Raw genomic sequence first — 16,032 nt, forward strand, 5'->3', positions numbered from 1 at the left:
GAAGTGCCAGAATCACAGAGTCATTCCCAGTTTGGGCCTGGATTTCACTCCAAGATGCCAAGTGGGTACAGCTTCTTGGTTTCAAGGCAGGAAACTTCTCTGAAGGTTTATTTATTCCTATCAGGTCCGGGGTGGGCATTGAACTCATTGAAGTAACATTTAGTGATATGTTCTGGTTGTGAATAGTGTGCTGGCTAGGCACAATCTTCCATAGTGTAAGCTAGCTAGATGGGGAGATCTCCTTTATAACAGCCTGTTGAGCAGCTGCACCCACTCCTGCCTAGGCTTCATCAGCATAGACCCTGGATTAAAGTGAGGATATTTTAAGCATTAGCATTTTAAATATATTTGAAGAGAGATGTCTGTTTTACAAAGTTATTGATCTACAATTCACATCTGCTAGCAACAGCATTTTTTAACAACATTTTTTAATCTTGCCCCTCTATCTTCAATTATTTTTCCCCAAAGTGTAATGGGCACTATTGCATCTTTATTTCAGTCTTTTGTATTGTCTTCTCTGGCTACACATGCAGACAGGATCTGGAGACAGCTAAGAACATTAGGGGATCCATCAATTAGCTAACTCGCTATATAATAGCACAAAGGGATATTAGGTCTGCACATCTGATACAGCACATACCTGTGGAATAACTCTTTTGGGCTAGTAATGTACAATAGATAATGTTATCGCATATCGTTGCCTAGTTTTCTGTCCTACCTGGGTATGTGTACACTTTGGCTGCTTCCGGTACACCCAGGGGCGTACCTAGAGTATTTGGCACCCGGGGCGGATCCTGTAAGTGCCCCCCCCCCCAAAATGTAAAGACATCTACAAAATTATGTTGGCAAGAATATTTATTGCACCAATTTGTAAACTGTATGTCAACTGTAAACAACAAGAAATCTGAAAAAATAAATTAATAACTTATAAGTAAAATAAACACGTTTAAATAACATTTACTGAACATATAATAGTGCTTTCTTTAATAACCCTCCAAAAAAAACCGGCGTCCACATTGCCCACATAGAACCTGACCAGCACCCAAATTACACACACATAGGACGTGCCATCTTTGCCCCCAAACAGCCCAGCATGAGTCAGCATTGTTCCCAAACAGCCGAGTGTACGCCATCTTTGTCCCATAAACACGCTACCTGTGCCATCTTTGTCCCATAAACACCCTGCCTGTGCCATTTTTGTCCCATAAACACCCTGCTTATACCATCTTTGCCTTTTTGACAAATCAACTTTACACCTATGATTAACACAAACACTTTTACAGTCACTCACTAATTCACTTTCATCACACAATAATTTATTCTTTCAAACAAAATATTTACACATATTCATTGATGCATTCTCACAAATTCATTAATTCTCTCACTCATTCACACAATTCATCCACACATTAATCCATTCATTTTCGCTCTCTCATTCTGACTCTTTATTTCAATATTCTTCCTACCCTCCTTTCTCCCTATCTACCCATTCTCACCCCCTTCTGCCCTATCTAGCCCTTCTCACTCGCTTCTCCCTTGCTACCCCCTATCCCCCCAGTCTCACTCCCTTCTCCCTATCTACCCCCCCTAACTATCTACCCTCTCCCCCCTTTGAAGTTCACTTACCTTTCAGGAGTCCTGGGGTGGGGGTGCAAGGCCTCTGTCTCCCAGCTCTGCCACTGTATGGAACAGCATGGTAAGTGTTGATTGGTAAGTGTGGATTGGTAAATGTGTGAGAGTGATGGGAGTTATGATGTACTTTAGAGCATAATTATATAATGAAAAAGACATTGGAAATGGTACAGCATAACACCCATCACTCTCACACATTTACCAATCCACACTTACCACTCCAGATGCCACACATACCAATCCACAGATTCCACACATACCAATCCACAGATTCCACACTTACCAATCCACACATACCAATCAACACATACCAATCCACACATACCAATCCACAGATTCCACACATACCAATCCACAGATTCCACAGTTACCAATCCACACATACCAATCCACACATACCAATCCACACATACCAATCCACAGATTCCACACATACCAATTCACAGATTTCACACTTACCAATCCACACATACCAATCCACAGATTCCACACATACCAATCCACACTTACCAATCCACACATACCAATCCACACATACCAATCCACAGATTCCACACATACCAATCCACACATACCAATCCACAGATTCCACACATACCAATTCACAGATTTCACACTTACCAATCCACACATACCAATCCACAGATTCCACACATACCAATCCACACTTACCAATCCACAGATTCCACACATACCAATCCACAGATTCCACACATACCAATCCACACATACCAATCCACAGATTTCACACTTACCAATCCACACATACCAATCCACACATACCAATCCACAGATTTCACACTTACCAATCCACACATACCAATCCACAGATTTCACACTTACCAATCCACACATACCAATCCACACATACCAATCCACTCTCACTGTCACTCTCACTGAATGATTTCCTACCTTTCCTCTTTTCCTCTTACAGCAGCCAGCTCCTTTTCTTTCTCTTCGCTCCTCTTCTGTCTTCTTCCGGGTTCAGAGGGCACGGACGGCGGTGGGCGCGGCTTCAGTGTTGTGCGCCGGGATCTGACAACAAACCCCGGCGCACAGCAGCAGTTGCCGCGCAGACCGCGAGGGAGCGGTATCGGAGGTCTTTAACAGACCTCCAGCTCCCTTGAGTGATTTTAAGCCGGTTCTACCGGCTTAAAATCACTCAAGGGAGCCGGAGGTCTGTTAAAGACCTCCGATACCGCTCCCTTGCGTGCCTTCTCCTCCAGCGGCGGACATTACTGTCCGTCTCTGGAGGGGTGCCGGGTGCCTGCAAGTTGGCACCCCCCTGATGAGCGGCACCCGGTGCGGACCGCCCCCCCCGCCCCCCGCTAGGTACGCTACTGGGTACACCACTTTCTCATCCTCAGTGAAGGAGCCTAATCAATTATTAAGATGGTTGGGCTACATTACACAAATATTTTAAATCTGTCAAGATAATTGCAAATACACACAGTGGTGCACAGATACATCAGTGTCTTTGCTATGTTTTCAAAATCATATCCTTGACTCTGTCCACTGCATGTCATTAATTTGATGGATTTCATGCAGTAGTTACAAAAATTTAAAATGGTGTTATTAATACTTTTTTACCCAGACTGTCCTTTTATACACCAAGCAATAGAATTCAGCCAACGCTCAACTACAGTGATTTATGTGAATAGCATTTTAAAAGCCCACTTAACTGTTCTTTTTTAACAAACGTTATAACTTATAAATTAAGCATACATTTCAAATAAATAACAATAGCCATAATAGCTAACAGGACCTGCCAATAGCAACCAAACACATTAATGAGTGCCAGTAGGCTATCCTTTTATATTCTATTATGTTTCATATGTTTTAACATATAAATATGAAGTAATCTCTAGGTATGTATTTTGTAATGAATCTTTTTATAGATAAGTAATGCTTTCTTTTCACTTAAAGCATATGGATATTTTTTTTACTAGAGTACAGGTTGGCCAAAGGTCTACAAGATTAGATATTGGAAAACATTTCTTCTGGTGATACTCTACATTTAAATTTAAATATGATCCCAAGTATAAAGTTGCAAACTCAAATGAGCCACCAACAACTAAAATGGCTGCCAACGACAGAAAGTAGAGCAACAGATTCTAGAGTGTCTCTTAAAGTGACACTACCATATACTACAGCCAGACTTATTATTTCTTTGTTTAGACTATTTATAATCAAATACTGAATCTTCAGTTCCCTTAAATGGACGTTGACAGCTAATTATTTGAAGTTTTGACCATAAAGAGTAACCATGGTAAGACATTAACCAGCCTCGCCAGCGATCTTGAAAAGTCTTTGGTTCACTTTGGTGAATAAACTGTTAATTTAAAAATTTCAAGGGAATATACATGTTATCAGAGACTTATTTCAGTGCTGCACTTCAGTAGATTTTGACTTTTCGATATAGAATGTAAATGATTTGTTCAAATCATTCTACTGAAATGTCTGCAGTGCACCTAAACTGTCACATTTATTGATTAACCCCTTAAGGACAATGGGCGGTCCCTAAACCCATTGAAAACAAAGCATTTTGAGCCCGTACATGTACGGGCTTTGTCATTAAGGGGTTAAAGTGGCAGATGTATTTATATTTGAGTGTCTTTTGTGTGTTCTTGCCACTGTGCTAGCGAAAACAATAGACTTTTTGTGTTCGTCTTCGCGGGGGAAAAAATATTCGTATTCCACGAATATTCGCCGGTTCCTGTGTTCAGTTCAGGCAAATATTCGTATACATTCTTCGTGTTAGTTTTTGTCTTTGTTTTGTGTAGAAGGGGTTAATATGGGGTTAACGCGGTACGCACTATGCAGAAGCTTTGGCGCCAGGATTTTAAAGGTCCTTATGAGCAGCTCTTTTGGTCGTCGGCAATTGCCTCCTCTGCCCCCTGCTTGTGACCAATAGGGTAGCTCGTACAGACTTTTAAAATCCTGGTGCCGCAACTTGGCCGGGAGAGACGACTGGTCTCCCCGCTCCAAAGAGTTAAAGGTCCGTATGAACGGTCGATGGTTGATGCCAGAGGAGGCCCCTGCAGGCGACCAATAGAGTAGCTTGCACGGTCTTTTAACTCCCAACAGCAAACCTACGGATTTCTACGTTAACCCCTGCAATGCTGTGTAGATAAGGTAGGCTAGATGGGGAAGGGACTAGGGAGATTAGCAAAGGAAGACGAACACAAAGTTTCTTCATGTTGTGTGTCTTCGTCTTCGTATAGGTTTTGCCGCCACCATGTTCGTATGTTCGGGCTTAACAAGCAAAACGCGTCCTTTCATGTTCGCCCTAATACGAATGCACAAGTCTAGTTAGCATATGTCAAAACATCAAATTCTGACATGTGCTTGCTTGAGGTTTCTGCTAACCAAGTTTATTTTAATAGGCTAGCTTCTTCATGCTCATTTGAATGTCGTTTTCAGGCTGTCAGGGTAGCACTTCATGGCGGTATGTGATTATGCTGCAGATCAAATTTTGTACGTGTGAGACAAGTTAATGTGCTTATAAATGTTTTTCAATTCCCAACCAGTATTGTATACTAAAATCCACTAGGTGGCAGCACTACATGTGCATCTGTTCATGACCACACACATGATCCTGCATGGATACAAAGCTGAGATTTAATGTCAATCTCATTCAGTCTCAAACCCGGTGCAAAAATCAGAAGGTCTGGAATACTAATGCTGTATGTTTTTTTTGCCAAAATAAGGTAAACCTCTTTTCACATACAACAATCTCCGTACCTGAAAATAAACTCTAAAATCTAGACTTCCACATATACTGGAATGAAAAAGAGCTAATGAAAAAGACAATAATAATCATACCTTCCAATAGCCATTTTATCCTTGGTCACCAACTCACTTTTTACATGGCAAGTTTGGCAGCTCTACAAATTGGCTCAAGTATAAAGACTTAATTTATATTCCTGAAATCATAAACAAAAAATAACCTTTGACAGTTAAGCTAAGACAAATAGGTAAAAATGTAGCATACTGCAAACCTGGAATCTTTACAAGTTCTTAAATCACACAACATTATCTAAATGCATTTGGAACAGGGAATGAAAAAACATTATTTTTTTTTTTGCTTGGTTGGAAGTGCTAAAGGATGTGCAGTCACCATAGAAACAAATAGAGTGTTTCTGCTGATTGTGCCGCTTTGTGCAAGAAATACACATATAACCACTATTATTAATATGGTTTACACATATGGATTACCTAATAAAATAAATAAAAAATTGCCTCCATTTAAGTAAGCCACCCAGTCGTCCACCGTCTGCTGGATATTTCGATACCCACAGGCTATTAATAGAGAGCTAGAAAGTTATGAATTTGTTTAGAGATAACTTTTGTTTGTATGTACAATTCCACCCAACATTGTGATAGTCAATGTACTTTAAAAGTTCATCAATCCACAAAATTATAAAAAATATTAAAACGTTCAGCGACTGTGTATTGCAGGCTATCTAATATATAAATAAATGTATCAATTCACCACATTCCATAAAAGATAACATAATGCATTTCCCCTTAAGGACAATGGGCGGTCCCTAAACCCATTGAAAACAATAGATTTTGAGCCCGTACATGTACGGGCTTTGTCATTAAGGGGTTAAATATTTTTTATTAATAATAATATCTAGAAGAATTATACATTTAATGGGTCTGTGCTTTGAGTTAAATGAGAAGAGATGTGGATAAAAAAGCCTTGAATTTCAATGGGTTCACACGAACGTATTACAACACAGGCCTTTGGCATTATTTCCAGCTAATTGAAGCTGGAGCAAGTTCTTCTTATCACTATAATTGTATTGTATGGGGGAGAGAAACAGAAGCATCTGTCTTACCAAAGTGACATTTATCTGCACTTCTCCACTTTTAAACTTGTGTGTTTTCATTTTCCGCATCATTGAGTATAAATATTTAATACAGATAATAATAGGGAGGAAAAACTCACTTTAAATTGAGTAAACGTCATAAAATTAAATGTGTGTAGACAAGGTATATCACGCAGATCAGTAGACAGAAATAACAAAATTACTTCAAAACATAAGGTTAACAGCCAATTCATTATCTATTCACTCATAGGGAACATTAATTATTAACTGCGCTCAAGACTTTCAGAATCAATAAATAAAGTTAAAATGTACAACTAGCTCATGGCTTCAAGTGTAAATACAGAATTGTGTTCTAGTGACTGGGTTGGACAATTGTGTTTTTCTATTGAATGGAGGACTTAAATTCCAATCTTGAAGATGGCTATAATTGCATTGAAGCAACATCCCATGGCCACCAAGGGGTCCATAATTTTAGGAACTGTGAGGATGCTGGCCAGGTCCCATTTCAAACTCTTAAAAAATATTATTCTTGTCATGGGCAGCCTAGGATACATAACAATTTTGGTGCTCTTAGACTCGGGTGACCACATTTTATTTCTGCCATTCAGGGACACACTATGAAACCCATGAGATCACACATACAGATATGCTCATCTCTTTGACGTAAAGACTATGATTGAAACATGACTTCAAAATAACAGCTGAACTGGCAGTTTCTTTAATATTAGGCCCTGCTGCCAATATATATATATAAATATTATACCCTGCTGTCAATATATATATTAGACCCTGCTGACAATATATATAAATATTAGACCCTGCTGCCAATACATTTCATATTGACAAAAAAATGGGACCCTACTCAACCATTTCCTTGGGCCCCGCTCCACGTTCCTTGGCATGCAATCACCCTCTCCACTCCTGCACCAGAAAATAGGTATAGATCAAATAAACAACACATAAAACAGCACTTGCATGTATAGATCAACTGAATAAGACATAAAAACCTATATAACTACATACATAAATAATGTGTGGAAACATAGCATAGCAGGGATAGATCAACACATTAACACACAAACCCAGGTTTGCATGTATAGATCAATTTAAATTCACATGTGAACTCATGGCACAGAATCAAAGAAATCCTGTATTTGCAGGTATATCATAATAATGTATGGAAACACATGGGCAATCAAGGACGTGTGGTCACCCTATCTTAGACATCAGGATTCCTCTTCAGTCCTTAAACATTAACATTTTGTGCTTGTAATGTTATCTCGTGGTAACTGGTCATGTAAAATGGTCGTATCGATTGCTAGATAAAGATTCTTCCAAGCAAGCCATTCACATCTATTCACAAAACCAATCATGGTGATGTATGTCTTCAAATGGGTGATTTTAGCAATATTTCTTTCCAGATAGCTGCAATATTTCTAGGAGGAGCTTTAAGCTTTAACTCCTTAAGGACCAGGCTGTGTTTCACCTTTTGTGCCCTTTGGGACTGAGGCTGTTTTAACACTTTTGCGGCGCACCTGTTTAGATGTCATTTTCTCCTCACTCATTTAGTGTACCCACACAAGTTATAGGGCTTTCTTCAGATACCATTTTTTATCATATTATCTATGTTCCCATTTAAATAAGTAAAATATGATGAAAAATGAAAAAAAAAACAATTTTTGACTTTTACCTGAAAAATCTTTTACTCAGCCAAAAAAACTAATGAAAAAACCTGCTAAATAGATTCTACTATTTGTCCTGTGTTTAGAAATACCCAATGTTTTTTTGCCTTTTTTCGGCAATAAGCAGAAGCATAGTTTTGCTATTTTAAAACCAAAACTAGTCATGTTGCCCCATGTGCTAATTCGGGTATCTTTGAAGCTGGCCAATGCAATTTACCCGATCAAACCATATATATTTTGAAAACTAGACACCTCAAGGTATTTCAAACGCTGATATTTTAACCTTTTCCATGCACTAATTCTACTACCACCCTTTGGCTAGGTTTCCACTTGGGTTTTTGTCCGGCGTTTTTTTCTTGATGAAAAACGCCAGGAAAACTGCCAAGAAAACTGCCACTGCATTTACCTGTGTTTTGGCGTTTTTTCTGGAGTTTTTTCTGGCGTTTTAGCCTTTTTTTGACCTTAGGCAGTTTTTCCAGCCTTTACAAGTTAGAAGTTTCACCCAGCTAAAAGGGATTAGGATAAATGGCAAGTATCTGCCCTCTCCTGATGTCATTTACTTGGTAGACCCTTTTGTCTCTTTTCTGTGGTTTGTAAGGCATGCTTTATTTCGAATGTCTGCTCCTCTGGGAAGATTGGCCCCAAATGATGGTGCAAATTGTTTGCTGTTGCTTTTGGCACGCAGGATCCAGTCGCGTATGTTTGTTTGTAATGGCATGTTTGTTCCAAATGGTGTAAAATTCAATATGAACCAGTCCAGGACTTTGTTTTGTGTGAAACTGTTTGTTTTCAGCCTATTTCTCGTAGGACACACAGATACTGGGTCCATCCTCTGCATTGTAACTGTGGAAAAAAACGCCATAAAAAACGCCAAGGCAATAAACCCACATGGCTTTTTCATGGCGTTTTTTTCTCTCCCATAGACTTCTATTGGAGGAAAAACGCCAAGATTTCTTGCAAAAAACGCCAGAATGTCAACATGCTGCGATTTTGAAAAACTGCCACAGAGCCCAAAAAAGCAGAAAAACGCCAAAGAGGACTGAAAAAACGCTAAACAGAAAAACGCCAAGTGGAAATGGCATTTTGCGATGTCCTATTGAATTACAGCTAACATCTGGCTGCAGCCGTTTTTCACAAAAAAAACGCCAGGTGGCGCTATTGGCGTTTTTATAGGCGTTTTTAGCAAAAAAAAAAATGGAAACCTAGCCTTTGTCAAATTTTGTGGTAGTAATTTATTTTGTGTGTGGGGGGGTTAACCCTCTGGACTAATTATTAACTGTATAGTGTTTTGGATTGCCTGCTTCTTGGTGTCTACACCTCCTGCCTTTAAAGCTCCCAACCCAGTCCCTACAACAGGGTACTGGATGTACATCAAGCATGTGTTTTGGGTAGTTAATTGGCTAAGGGTATAAGGGCATCACTGCTGCATTGAAATCTTATGAGTGGTGTGATTGGTTTAGTCTGTAAAGGAACAATACTGGCCCTGACAGCGAACAAAAGAAGAATACCTATTAAAGCTATGTGTTAGTGGATTGACAACATGTATCTGCCTGTATATTGTAGTACCACACCTGGGAAATCTCTGGGTTTGAGTCTTACATTGAAGCCCTCCTGCCCCGAGGTCTCAGGGTTAGTCTCTTCTTTCTCCAGAGGGGGGGCTGTGTTTGGGCAAACCCACTCCCCATTCCCCACCTATTTCACTCCCACTCCCCACCCTTTAAATAGCCAGTAATTCAGAAGAGGGAGAGCTCTGGGTATCCTACCATGGGATTTCTCAGGTATGTGTTCTCCGCTCTTTACTAATTGTAACGTATTTGATTCCATTAAAAAGAACATTTTCATAGGGCAACACACAACAGTTTGTGTTGAGTGAGCAGCAATGCTTAGGCACATTAAAAACAAAGTAACTGCATTAAAATACAGTGAATGATACATTAACGGCTTGGAAGGATAACAAGAGGGAAATGAGAGAGCTGTAAATGGATTGCTAATGAACTGGCAGAGATCCTTCTGCTGCTTCTATTGCCAAGAGAGGAAGACCCTTCTTGGGGACATTATATTAAAAAAATCATGGTGTGGGATGGGATCCTGATTATATTAGTTAGCAATTTCATTTGACACTGACACCAATGCATTTGTTGGCAAAGAGCTTGAATAGAGCCAATCTTAAGGGAATCTGTCACCAACAGCTTTTAGGATCAATAAATTATTAAAACTAGATAAAGTGTGTGATTTATAATAAGTGTTGTTATCTGGTGTGAGTGTTTTGTACTGTCAGACTAGTAAATGAAACCCCAAATGCCGCAATTACTGGGTTAAAGTAACAAAGGCAACAAATCCAGACAGGAGTTAGACAAGAAGCAGGGTCAAGATAATTTAAAGGGTCAATATCCAAGCAGCAAAGGTACAGAAGTGGAGTGACAAGCCAGTGACAAGAATGTCTGGATAAACAAAGAAAGTTAGTGAGTGTTCACTGGTAAACAGCACAGAACAACTGAACAATGACAGTCCAGCTGTTCCCTGTTTAAATAAGGTGCCTATTGGAGACCACTCCTTATGTGGTGTTGTGGTCGTGACCTGTTTTATGCAAAATTGTGCTAATATTTAATACACAATTTAGACAAAACACATCTAACAATACAACAATACATTTGATTCAGGAATACAGTTAAATTATGTAAAGACAAATACCATGAGATGTTATAATATATAATGATGTACTTTATTAATACCTCCGACGGTAAAAACAATATATCGAAAAGTTTATCATAACAAAATTACAGATTAACAACAATTATATTCGAATACCATGGTATTAACATGTGTACTTAACTTCAGAGAGGATCAGCATACCAAATGGCTCAGATGTTCCGTTTCCAAAATGGCTCTAGATACCAGGTTCATATAGAAGACTTTAAGGGAATCTTTCAGTAGTTGTTTTCTTATTTTTAGTTACAATACGTGCATACCTGGGAACTTATGGACTCCGGCTACCCGGAACCTTCCCTTTGCGGGACGCGGCCAGGACTGCACACTGACATCGGTGGGCAGTCCCACTGATGTCATGGGGGTGGTCCCGCTGATATCGGGGGCGGTCCCGTTGATGTTGGGGGCGGTCCCGCTGACGTCGAGGGCATTCCAGCTGACGGCAGCGGGCACCACCCACATTTAAAGAAAAAATGGGCAGGGACCCAGACGATTTGGGTCTTGACCCGGAGAACCAGAGAAGCAGTGCTTCACCCGGTCAAACCGGAGAGTTCCCAGGTATGAATACTAGACACTAAACTAGTCCTAGCTTTTTGGTACTTAACTAGCCCAAGATGGAAGAGCAGCTTCCTATTTCATACTTTTTCTCTGGCAAACTTTCACAGCTCCCTTAGCTTCTGCCATGCTGCTTCCTTCTCCTCTTTTCAGTCTGTCCTGCTCCTCCCCCATCTTCCTGAAGTTCCTGGTATCCCATTGTTCCTGATATAGCCCACATGGCGTTTCATGTAGGCTGCCATTATCAATGGTCTTAGATAAACAAGAGATGTACCTAGTGCTACCTGGTAGTAGAGGTAACTCACTTCTTAAACAATAGAAATAATTGGTAATGTATGCCACAGTTAGGGGAGTGGTTTACCCAAAGGGAGATACAGTAATTGCGTCTGTGACGTGAATCACTAATAATGGATGGCGCAATCGATGTCCACTACATTTGGTGTGTCTCTGCTCTACCCTGATGATGCTGCATCCATCAGAGGGCTTGGGGTTGCCATGGGAGGGTGCTCTTTTTCTAGCAACACCCACTGGGCTGTCTTGCGGCACGAATCAAGTGTGCACGTCTCCGTGGCGTTACACGTTACCCAGGAGACGGGACGCTAGTTTGTTTGGAGGTATTCCCGCATGTGCGTGTTCAGGTGGCCACAGTTCAGATGTGTTGACGGTTCTGATCTGTGATTTGGGACAGATCTGTTTTATTGATATAAATAATGGTTGTTTAAGGGTTTTAAGTAGGTTTAAACAGAAAAATAAAGAAGTAACTCATTATGCTTGTTATTTAAAGTATTTCAGCATGCAGATTTTATTCAAAACATCAAAACAGAGAATCTGAAAAGTTGAGCCCAGGAAATTTGAATATCACATTTTAAGGGGGGACACCTTTTCAAGTCCATCTACGACAGCACCATGTAATTTACTTTTAAGCAATGCATAGTAGTTATCTGAAGGTAGGCTCTTTGTTCAACTAGGACATTCAATTGGTTTCTATGGTTATAAGGTTACATTTTCAAATGTTGCCTCAAAGTAATTTTTATACATAATCATCAGTATATAGCTGTTCATGTAGTTTACCTAAGCACATTCAAAGAGAGTGAAAGCATATGGTGAAAGCGATTCTTTTAATTAGAACAGATATTTAATTAATGATTGTTTAATTGTATGTATAAAAATGATTTTAAACCATTTAACTTTTATAATTTGAAGTGGTATAGAAAGTATATGTCATGGACCAGCAAAATACAATAGTTTTTTTAGTCTTCACATTATTTGATAGTACTACTCCAGTTTTGCTTCCATTCATTTGTAACAATAGTCACAAGACCCGTGATCCATCTGAGATGGCTGGTTTCCATAGCAACATCTAACACATTGCAGACACTTTGGAAACATATGCCTCAATCAGAGCTTTTCATTCAGGATTTTGGCTATACAGATTATTGTTGAATAATTATATAAGAGAGGGTATTGTTTTAAACACAAAGGTGGAAAAGACTGTTATTTAACATGGCCATAATCTAAAGTGAGATGATTTGTGTTGTTTTGGATAGATTAGTTAGGGGTTTTCTAAGCCTTGAGTTTGTTGACTTTTATTTGTGTCTTATTACCCCACACTAAAGGTTTCACATTACCCTGATAAATGGACAACAGAACTATCGTGGACATATTTTTTAAAGAAGATTTATGTACATATTCTGCATTTACCCAATTATAAGACGATCCTGATTCTAAAACACCTCACAAACTTTGGATCTTAATGAAAGAAAAACAAAACAAAAACGAAAGGCCTAAATATAAGATGACCCTATTGTGTTTTTGCTTTCATTGCTCTTTCGCTCTTACTTTCACTTTGTCCATCTCCTTTTTCCTCAGCACCGCTTCTTCTCTTTCCTTTTCTTGTCCTACTGTCTTCTTTCTTCCTCCACTTCTCCCCGAAATAAGTTCCATTATCCAGGTACTTCTGCCAAGCGGTAGAGCCAGAAGTACTCCAAGAGGCCAGTTTATTGCCAATGGATTCACGTAGAAAAACAACATCTTCCCGTTCCTCCAATCGAGGGAGAGGGTGTGTGCAGAACCTGAGACCAAGAAAGAAGACAGAAGAACAAGAAGAGGCAAGAGAAGAAGCAGAGATGCACTCACAGTAGGGACCTAATTCTGCTTATATGCATGTGTGTACTTTACATATTAACAAGAAAGGTTATGTTTTAGTATATCAGAACAGTCTGTACATATTTTGCGTCTTGGGTCTCCCTTACAGCACTAGTAATAGGACTAAGTGGATATAATTTCTGTCATCATAAATATTAGAGAATCATTGCTACATTATGTTATGGTGTCAGTGGAATGTAAACTGTTAAATATACATACTTATGCTAAATGGCCATTCAGACAGGTCATCACCATAACTTGAGTTCACGCAAAAATTGCCTATTTATAATATTGGCTTTAAAAAGATGAATATATTGTACCCGTTACCTTGGCTGGCCAGATGGACGAGTGTCTCTGTATGATAAATGTTTTATTATTACATAGAGAATGGATAGTATCAGTTCTTGCTAAGTGCTCCTTCCACTGACTAACCACTGAGTATAAATAAATGTCAAGAACAGGATCTAATCAGATTTAGTGCCAGTTAGAGCACTGATCCTTAAAATTAAAATATCAAAGCTGTGTATCCAGTGTCCACAATAGCTGATTTCTTTGATTTTTGGAGTCTAAAGAAAAACTCAAATTTACAGGAAATTAAATGATTATCTGTAACACGTATGCAGCTAAAGTGGTGGGATTAGCTATTGAATAATGTAATTACTGTATCACACATAGTCATCGACAATCAATCTTCAAATTAATCTGTAGCATATATTAACTATTTGCTAATATTAGACCAATGATTTCCCCAATTTTTTCCTTCTTCCATAGTCATGATTTTTTGTACATTTTCATTTATTTTTTTTAGCCTTTCTGCACCATTATGAATTATATTCAGGCTATTCTTTATACTCCTTTGTCTCATGGTCACTAGTTACCCTTTTTCCATCAAAAATGAGTAGGCACACATAATCAAACACAGGTATACAAAGTTTACCCTTCCATTTACACATAGAATTTTTCAAGTAAGATTGTATTTCTTCCAACACAGCTCATAACAACCACCATTCTCTGTCCATTTCACATTAACTTTTAAATCTATGCTTCTGTTTTACTGCTCCATAAGATAACCTTTTGTCAGGATATACAGATATATAATTTACATTTATTATTGTAATGTCACAGAAATATAGGTAAATTTCAGTAAATGGAGAGGGAGATGGGGACTCCTAGATATATATATATATATATATATATATATATATATATATATATATATATATATATATATATAATTACTTCCATCTTCCTCAATCAATAAATTTAAAAAAAATATTTATTATCCTCACATTGATATTATTTGCAGAAGTAAAGTAATTCAAATATCCATGTTATATAATTAGAAAATTCTAGGTAAAGAATAAAATCCTCCAAATCTTCGTTATGATTATGGAAATCATGAATAAAAAAAACATTTAAGAAATAACAGAAACTGGAAACAGACTTAATCCATATCTCTTGAAAAAGAGTGAAGTGTGACAAATATCTACTTAATTAAAGCAAATTTACAATTAACTAACTAGGCCAACTGGGTACAATTTGAGTATGCCTAATTATTCTTGTCCAGATTCAAACACATTATTCCTTGTTTACTTTCTTGTCAATAAAATAGAGTAACGTCTTAGTAAGAATCTTAACTGAACTTATTTTTATGTAATTAAGTGAGAGGATAAATAATTAATGTTTTTTTTTCACTATTTTTGAGAAGTGCTAAAATATTTAGCAAAAGGATTTAACATATTCAGAAAATGGATTTCATTATTTTACTAGTTATTTAAAATAGGAAATTAATTACTTATTTGTCAGTTAATACTGTCATATAATTATGACATTTGCTTATAAGTGGCATGTGTATTAATAAACTCTTGCAATCTATTTATTGCACAGCTAGGCAACCCTAGCCATTGCCAATCATAAACTGAATGGCTCTATTCATACAGGCAAACTTAGGTTATTGCCTAGAACTGAACCACTGGATATATGGAGAATCCTTCCAGGGACCACGTCAAGCCGTTAAAATTATTAGCTAATCAACATGGTCCACTATTGTGTAAATAATTGTACGGGTGCAGAGACTGGATTTGACTTGCCTAGGGCCTACTGGAATAATCTGCTTGTGCCACTGACCCACTCACAGCAGGAAGAGACTATAATCGGCATAGACCTGCAGAGCCCTTTCCCCTTGCACCTTGATGTTATATTGTGGAACTCCACTCTATGAGGCTGAGCACAACATGGGGCAATTTGGATATCCAGTCTGTGCAGTAGCAGGCAGATGTCCAGTAGACTACCAGGAGATAAATGGTAGTGGGTATCAATGACATGTTAACATTAACTAGATAGATTAGCAATTGAATCAATAGATTACTATGATCTATTCACACACTTGAAACATAACTTTCAAGCCATTAGTGCATTTGGCAAAAATAACTATGTCCAAGAACAAAATAAAATTTAACAATATCATGTTTCCA

The sequence above is a fragment of the Spea bombifrons genome, chromosome 12 (assembly GCF_027358695.1).
Source record: "Spea bombifrons isolate aSpeBom1 chromosome 12, aSpeBom1.2.pri, whole genome shotgun sequence".
NCBI lineage: Eukaryota > Metazoa > Chordata > Amphibia > Anura > Pelobatidae > Spea > Spea bombifrons.